The sequence below is a fragment of the Seriola aureovittata genome, chromosome 19 (assembly GCF_021018895.1).
Source record: "Seriola aureovittata isolate HTS-2021-v1 ecotype China chromosome 19, ASM2101889v1, whole genome shotgun sequence".
Taxonomy (NCBI): domain Eukaryota; kingdom Metazoa; phylum Chordata; class Actinopteri; order Carangiformes; family Carangidae; genus Seriola; species Seriola aureovittata.
This window is the reverse complement of record NC_079382.1, coordinates 22,412,988-22,420,597: the sequence shown is the minus strand read 5'-3', so window position 1 is coordinate 22,420,597 and position 7,610 is coordinate 22,412,988. Positions and strand designations below refer to the sequence as shown.

The 7,610-nt window shown below is 38.7% G+C and overlaps 1 long non-coding RNA gene across 1 annotated transcript; it reads left to right on the top strand.

The window, feature by feature from the left end:
- Positions 1-226: 226 nt before the first annotated feature.
- LOC130160561 (uncharacterized) lies at positions 227-1,584 on the top strand. The gene is made up of 4 exons (XR_008826023.1): positions 227-552; positions 677-812; positions 898-933; positions 1,100-1,584. It is a non-coding gene; the product is annotated as an uncharacterized LOC130160561 (long non-coding RNA).
- Positions 1,585-7,610: the final 6,026 nt, after the last annotated feature.

Here is a 7,610-nt window from a genome sequence, read left to right as displayed (position 1 = left end):
TTCTGTCATTTTACAGACTTTTGTACACAATTTAAATAAATTTAAATAAAAAAATAAAATAAATAAAAACTGTTGGAAAACTTAGTTATATTCTGTAAAATTAGGATTTTTTTATTTTTAGTGTCCCAAAAGGTTCAACTCACAGTCCTCTACTACAATGTCAAAAAAACTGAGGGGATCTTTAATGTGTTAATCAAATGCTGTAATTCTTGCTTATCAAACATTTAAAGTAGCTATTTCTAAGTTTTGCTACATAGCTAATTTTACCCGTCTGGAAGAAGTTCAACATCAAACTTCATTCCTTTTCTCGCCAACAGCTGTATCCAGAGGTGGAAACAAACACCAATGTTAACTCTAACACGTCTTTTTTCTTCTGCTTAACCTAGCATGCTAACTAGCTAGCCCGGCCTGACTCCTCACTTTCCGATACCGAGTCACTGCAGCTGTCTTCCCGTTCTTGTCTTGTAAACGCAGTAATGGCTGAAGCTTTTGTCAAGCAACCATCACCACCACCCGCAGCGAAGACATACAAACAACCCCTTTAAGGTCCCTGTAAATACACTTTTCATTTCATATAAATGCACTGTGTGGGAAAGATTACACACTAATTAATGCTAAAACAGGGATTTCAATCATATAATAGTATGTATTATGTATTCTTATGTCTTGTGTAAAGTGCTGAGGGTGTGGACAGGAAGAACCAACATGTCCTCCAGGGTAAAAGGGAAAATATTTCATGGCTGCTCGCCCGGCGTGCGGCTGTCAGGACTTTCACTCAATGAGATAATCTCCTCCAGTGACAACCTGGACAGGTGACTGACAATTCATCAGATAAAATGTTTTATGACCTTGAATTTATAATCTGTGTTTATTAAGCTCTGTCTCTTTGATTGACAGATCACTTAAGACCCGACACGGAGAGGAACGCTCCAGGTCAGGTTTCCACTGCAGCTCGCTCGTCTTCTCTTATCTGTTTACAACAAAACTACACGTTTCCTGATTATTTTTTAAACTTGTAATAACAGACTGAGTCATAATGACCTCTGTTGCTTTGTTCAGTAATTGCATAGAGACGTTGTATCTGTGTTTTTGTTTGCAGTAATGACGTAAAGTTCAGCGAGCAGATGATGGATCGTGATGTGCAGAGGGTTGAGAAATTGGACATCAGCTAAAATAAGCACAAAATTATCACAATTACATTAAAATGTTACGGGAAGGTTAAAAAGTAAATAACGATGCATCTTTGGAAACATTTAAACTGAAGTTAAATCCCCTGATTTTACACTGTAATGCAGGTTGAGTAAACACTATATAAAATGTCAAAGTGCTTTGTGGGAAATTACACTGCATGTCAACAGAGAGATAATAGAGATATATGCAGGCTTTTATTTTGGTGATTGATCGCTCTTACAGCTCATTATTTTGGGTTTTCACTGACCATGTGGACGGTCAGTGTGTTGATCCAAAACATTTTTTTTTTTAAATGAAAAATTCCTGTCATACATTTCCTTTATGGGAATGAAAATCTTTAGAGAATTCACAGAAAAGGAATTTATTTTCAAAATAAAATTCACCTTCACTTTATTCTGGAAAATCCACAGCCACTTAATATACAACAGATGCAACATGTTATACGTCAATACAGGAACATGTAGAATACAGATTTTACATTTTATTTACACGTTTTACAGAGGTGTTGATTCAGCTGCACTTCGGAGGATGTGCTGCAGTTGAATTGTGTTATACAGATGAGTGTTTCTGTTATTTAGCCTACCCTCGCTGATATAAAGGGAGTGAACAAAATAATAGAAACACCTGTCACAAACTGGAGCCTCCACAATGATCGCTCAACACCATCATTTTTACATGTGGTGTGTAAATGCCAGTCATATCTGATAGTATATTAGTCTCCTGAGGGGAGAATTTGACGTCAGGAAACACATAACCTTCAAATTAATAGTCCTAATCTATAAAAACAGACCATTTATTTTTTGATCTTTTTATAAATATGAGATGCAGTAAACACGTCTGTGCTGCAGAATAAAAAGGAACACAGATGGTGAAAAGTCACTTCAGTGAGGCCGTCACTCCTCTGCTTAAGAAATAAAGGTATTCATTTAACAAAGATGACTGAGTTGATCCAAAGTGAAATATTACTTAAAGATGGAGGCTCGACGCCCCCTCCCTCCCTCCCTCCCTCCCTCCCTCCTCCGTGTCGTCCTCGCACTCTGGGCGTCTGCAGCTGTGCACCAGTCAGCCACTCCCCAGAGGGCATCGCCATGAAAGAGTTGTTTGGATGTCAGCTGTCATCACTTAAACTGTTAGACACACAAGCGGCTAAATGAGGGTAAAGCGAGGAATGATGATCTCGGTGGTGCTGCCTTACTCTGCATCTTTTATCTGCACAGATGTGTGAAGGAGAGGTTCACCAGGGGTAAACAGGAAGACTCCTTATCAGCTCAGATATGTTTACTCCAGAGAGCACCTGCAGGTTTACACGAAGGTGTTCCTGGTCAATAACAAATAAGTTGAGATAAAAGATAAAAGAATAAAAGCGTCCATCTAATGATCGTCTGTTAACTCAGATAAAGAGGAACAAATGTGGCAGGTGTTCACTGAGCGATTTTATTCCAAAACACTATAAATCTGTTTGAAAAAGAAATATAATTGTTGTTCCATTAAAGTGATCAACTTAGATTTTTGAAAATGACTCAACAAAAGACAAAGGACTTGTAAAATGTGACTTTTTTTTTTTTTTGCAGATGTCTGAAAATGCTGCATCACTTTAACCCTAACGAGCCTGTTTTGCTTTCAAGAAATGAATTTTATCAGAGAACACAGCAGTCTTTTAAAGCTCCTCCAGTGTAAAGGTCTGTGTCCATGTGTAGTGTGATTATAGATCAGCTCTAGCTTCTATATTAATACTGTGAAAGTATCAAAGCCTCAGTCCACAGAGAAATGCACACAGCCTGTATTCAGAAACTGAGCCTTAAAACCAGCCGTCAGGACTTCTGGAACTTTGTGATGTCACAACAAAGCAGTCACCAAGCCCCGCCCACCTGGACCCACCATCCAAACCTTGCAGGATTTGGTTTCTCTGAGTGTTTTTACCTGAAATCTGCTATATTTTTACTGGATCACTCAGCCAATCAGAAGAGAGGCTCAGAGCCTCCTCTCTTCTGATTGGCTCACCGACCTGTTGTTACTACAGCTGCAGAGAGAAGCCTGAGAGAGGAGATGTAAAACTACACTGAGATGGTTTTTGATTCTTTAAAACTACAAATATATCTTCTTCTGGATCAACACTTCAAACATTGTAAACATTCGGGGCTCAGCCCAAAACTTAAGGGGCCTAAAATGAAACCATCATGAGCCCGAAGGCTCCGCTAGCTGTCGGGCGACCTATAGATGGCGATGTTTCCCCAGGAGCTAAAAGAGCCAGTCCAGTCAGAGAGACTGAGGGGAAATGACACCAGGTTGAAGTTATATTATAAACTTTATAAAAGAATTGGGGCTTTTGGGAAAACATCCAGGGCTGGAGCCCTACAAGCTGCCATAAAAATGTCAGACTTTGAATGAAAAAGGTATCAAATAAATGTCACTAATGTTTTTTTATTTTACTTTTAATAAGTGCATTTATGTCTATACCTTTTAAATAAATGATGATATTTCCATTTGATAACCTTCTTCTCCAGGAGGAGTGTTTTGGTTTGAAGACATGTCAGTTGTGAGCTTCAGACTGTCTGCAGGGAAGAAGAAAAAAAGAAACACAGAATATGTGTAATATAATGTTTAAAGTTTAAATGGTGCATTTTATATGTACAGGACGTCAGTGCGGAATATCAGCATCTGAACTCAGTCTCTGTGTGGACGTCTGTCTGGGGCTTTCAGGCTCAGATGAGAGCCGGACTCTGCTGGATGACAGTTAAACAAACTGTCCTGTTGTAAGTGACTCACAGGTTGTGTTTGTTTGACCAAACTTGCTCTCTCTGACAAACAAAGTTGTCCTACCGGGCTGATCCTGAACCAGCTGTTCATGTGTCATACAGATGTCACAGACTGAAAAACCAGAGGGGAGAGAGTCTAAAGACAGATGCAAACCTGATCCACCCCAAGTCATGGATCCAGACTCCAGTGGCAACTCCAACAGGAAGGCACCACTGTAGTGCCTTACACCTGCAGCATACTGTACCTGTACAGCCAATCAGAAGAGAGGAGGCTCTGAGCCTCTCTTCTGATTGGCTGACTGTTTTCTGACTGATCCAGTAAAAATATAGCAGATTTCAGGTAAAATCACTCAGAGAAACCAAATCCTGCAAGGTTTGGATGGTGGATCCAGGTGGGCGGGGCTTGGTGACTGCTTTGTTGTGACATCACAAAGTTCCAGAAGTCCTGACGGCTGGTTTTAAGGCTCAGTTTCTGAATACAGGCTGTGTGCATTTCTCTGTGGACTGAGGCTTTGATACTTTCACAGTATTAATATAGAAGCTAGAGCTGATCTATAATCACACTACACATGGACACAGACCTTTACACTGGAGGAGCTTTAAATACATCTTGTTGTTACGGTTGTTATGGCAACCGAGGAGGATGGAAAACACGGCAGCTGAATAAAATCAGGGTTTTTCGTATGCGAGGTCCCAGTTACTGTTTGTCTCTTTGATTCACCACATCTTCCTCACTGTGTTCCAGTGACACTTTGAACTCAGGATTAAGGCTCTCAGGAAACTTTTGTTGAGGTTTGTGAGGGTGCACATGGCTTTGGTCAGACGTGCCTGTGGGATCCTGTTGGTATGACTGGCCTGTCGTGCTGCTTCGTGGGGCTGAGGGGAGGGAGGGTAATGGAAACAAGGCGAGTGACTGAAGAGCAAAAAAAAGAGAAAGGAATGAGGGAGGCATTAAATTTTATGTGTTTTGTTTATATAATTTCAAAAGGGAACAAACAGAGGAATGAAAGTTATGCTTTAATAACATCTGGAAACTTCAAATGTCATACATTTTTTACCATTTATAAGAATGATGTCACGATAACAGAGGATTTCCATCCTCTCACAGCTGCAGGCACAAACACTGACGCACTCTGTTATCGAATTCATTCATTTGGTTCAGATTTTCACCGGTTTCACAAGTGTGGAGTTTTTTCTTTCTCGAGTGTAAGTGAAACAAGAAATTTCCAAAAAATCATATATGCACTAAATGTAAATTTATCACCTGTGAAAATGTGGGATGTGTTCAAATCATACGTGTGTATCTGTTTCACATGCAACAAGTGTGACGTCTTATATCTGAAAATCACATCATGTTAATCACATGTCAAATGTCTAAAAATGTTTCTTTATGTGTCATAAAAAAACACATTTCATTATTTATACAGTATCTTAACATCTCTTAAAGGTCCATAGCAACAAAACATGATGTATTTACAGACCATTTTCAAATGCAGGTCATTCAGTTTAATAATTCACTTAATACCAGATAATAAATATAATCCCATTACATGTAAAAGTCCTGCATTTAAATGTTTACTTGAGCAAATGTTTTGTGTACTTTAACTATCACGTGTAGAAGCAGTCTTATTATGCATTATTATTATCAATATTATATTATTTAATTGGATCATGATTATTTCTGCATTAACATGTCAGCTGTAAGAAGTTGCCGCAGGTTGAGGTGGAGTAGATTTTTCCTGTTTTGAATAGATTTAGTTGCTTTAATCTATGACAATGCATCTTATTTTATAAACTGATATTTTATATCTGAAATGTGAATATAAAGTAGCTTAAAATGAACAAACAAATATTTTCCATCTGTACTTAAATGTAGAGTAAATATGAGTAAATGTATTTACTTTCCACCGCTGGATTTCTAATATACCAACTGATGAGAAAACAGATTTAATGTAAACTATATGTGATTTATGATAAAGAGGCTAAAACCCACTGATAAGGTCGTTTAAACAGCAGAAATGAATTATCAGTTATCGAGTTTATTGATTTCAAACATTAATTCAAAACATTTTTAACAGTCTGTTACAGCAACACGCAGCCTGTTGGATCTGATTCTCAAAACAATAAGGACCAGTGATTCTTAATAAGAATGTTTTTCTCTGTGAGTTCTGATTTAGAGTATAATGTTTGATATGAGACAGTTTAATCTCCTGATCAACGATGGTCGCCTGTGTCACTGTCGTCTTCTCCTGTTCTTCTCCTTCTACAAACATCACAACATGAAACAGCTTTTTCTTTTCTAACGATGCAGCGACCAGACCTGTGAGACTGATATATAATCTGCATCAGTGTTTACCCGTCAACAGAGCACAGAGCTGCGGGATCAATTTTAAAGCTCCGTGCCTTCGTGCGTTCGTTTCAATCTGTTGTCAATAATTATCATATTGAGTCTGGATCGTCTCCTCGGGAGATTAAACATCTGGCAAACTGGATCAATTCTTTGTGTCCAATAAAAGACAGAGTTCTTGTAACAACTCTCGATTCACTCATTCCTGGTTAACACTGGGTTGTCTGTTTGTTTGTTTGTTTGTTTGTTTGTTTGTTTGTTTGTTTGTTTGTTTGCTGCTGTTCTCGGCTAATTGCCCCGTTTTATAACACGGCACATTCAGGCACGTCTTGGCTGTACATGAGGAAAACATTCATCAGTGCTTCAATAACCAGTTTTCCAGATAAACAGTGACCAGCCTTGAAATCATTTTCTTCTGTATCCCTTCCTTCAGCGCTGTGGAAAACTCAAGTGTACACTCGTATAGAAATCTCACTAATTATAGACAATGTCTTGTGATGAGCTCAGACGGACTTACAGTGAACACTGGTGCTTTTTTAACATTAAACTCAATTGAAATTTGGATTTTTTTTTAATTGAAATATTCCAAAGATTATTTAGACTCTAATTAAGAGACAGAAACGTCAGGTGTTCATCTTCAGACTGACACAGGTTGTTGATCTCCCACTTTGAATTCTATCGTCCCGTTAAATGGTTTTAAACCTCAGCTACCACTGGGCCAGGAGGTGCATGACCCATAGTAACCTTTTATAATCAAGTGACATCATCACAGGAGCAAAAAGGTTCACCAAAGATTGCCCTTGTGGTGGACCTGCGTCGTCATGGTAACAATAACAAACACGCGGTCAGGTTCAGGCACAAAAACTACTTAGTAACGTTTAGGAATAAATCGTGGTTTGGGTTAAAATGAGTACTTCTTGAAGACCAGAGGCCCTTCGTCGTCATGGTTACAATAATAAACATGTGGTTATGGAGCGGATAAACCAACAACAACATGGAGTCTTAGCTCCTGTTTTAAAGTCATGTAGGTTTTTTTTCTTTTTGGAGCCAGGCATCAAACCAGACCTTGATTTTGAATTGTACTGTGTCACCTGACTTCCTGCTTTGACCCCGTCATAACTACTGCGGCCACTAGAGGTCGTCTGAGTGTGAAATGTAACCAGGTCTGGATCTAGACTACTTTGTTTGAGGGGGTGGGGGGGACGACTCATTACTGGGGTATTATGAGTGTTCTTTAGGACCATAATCTATAACATATATGAGCCATAATATATCTAATTATCTATTCTTATATGGTCTGATATATAAAAAATAAG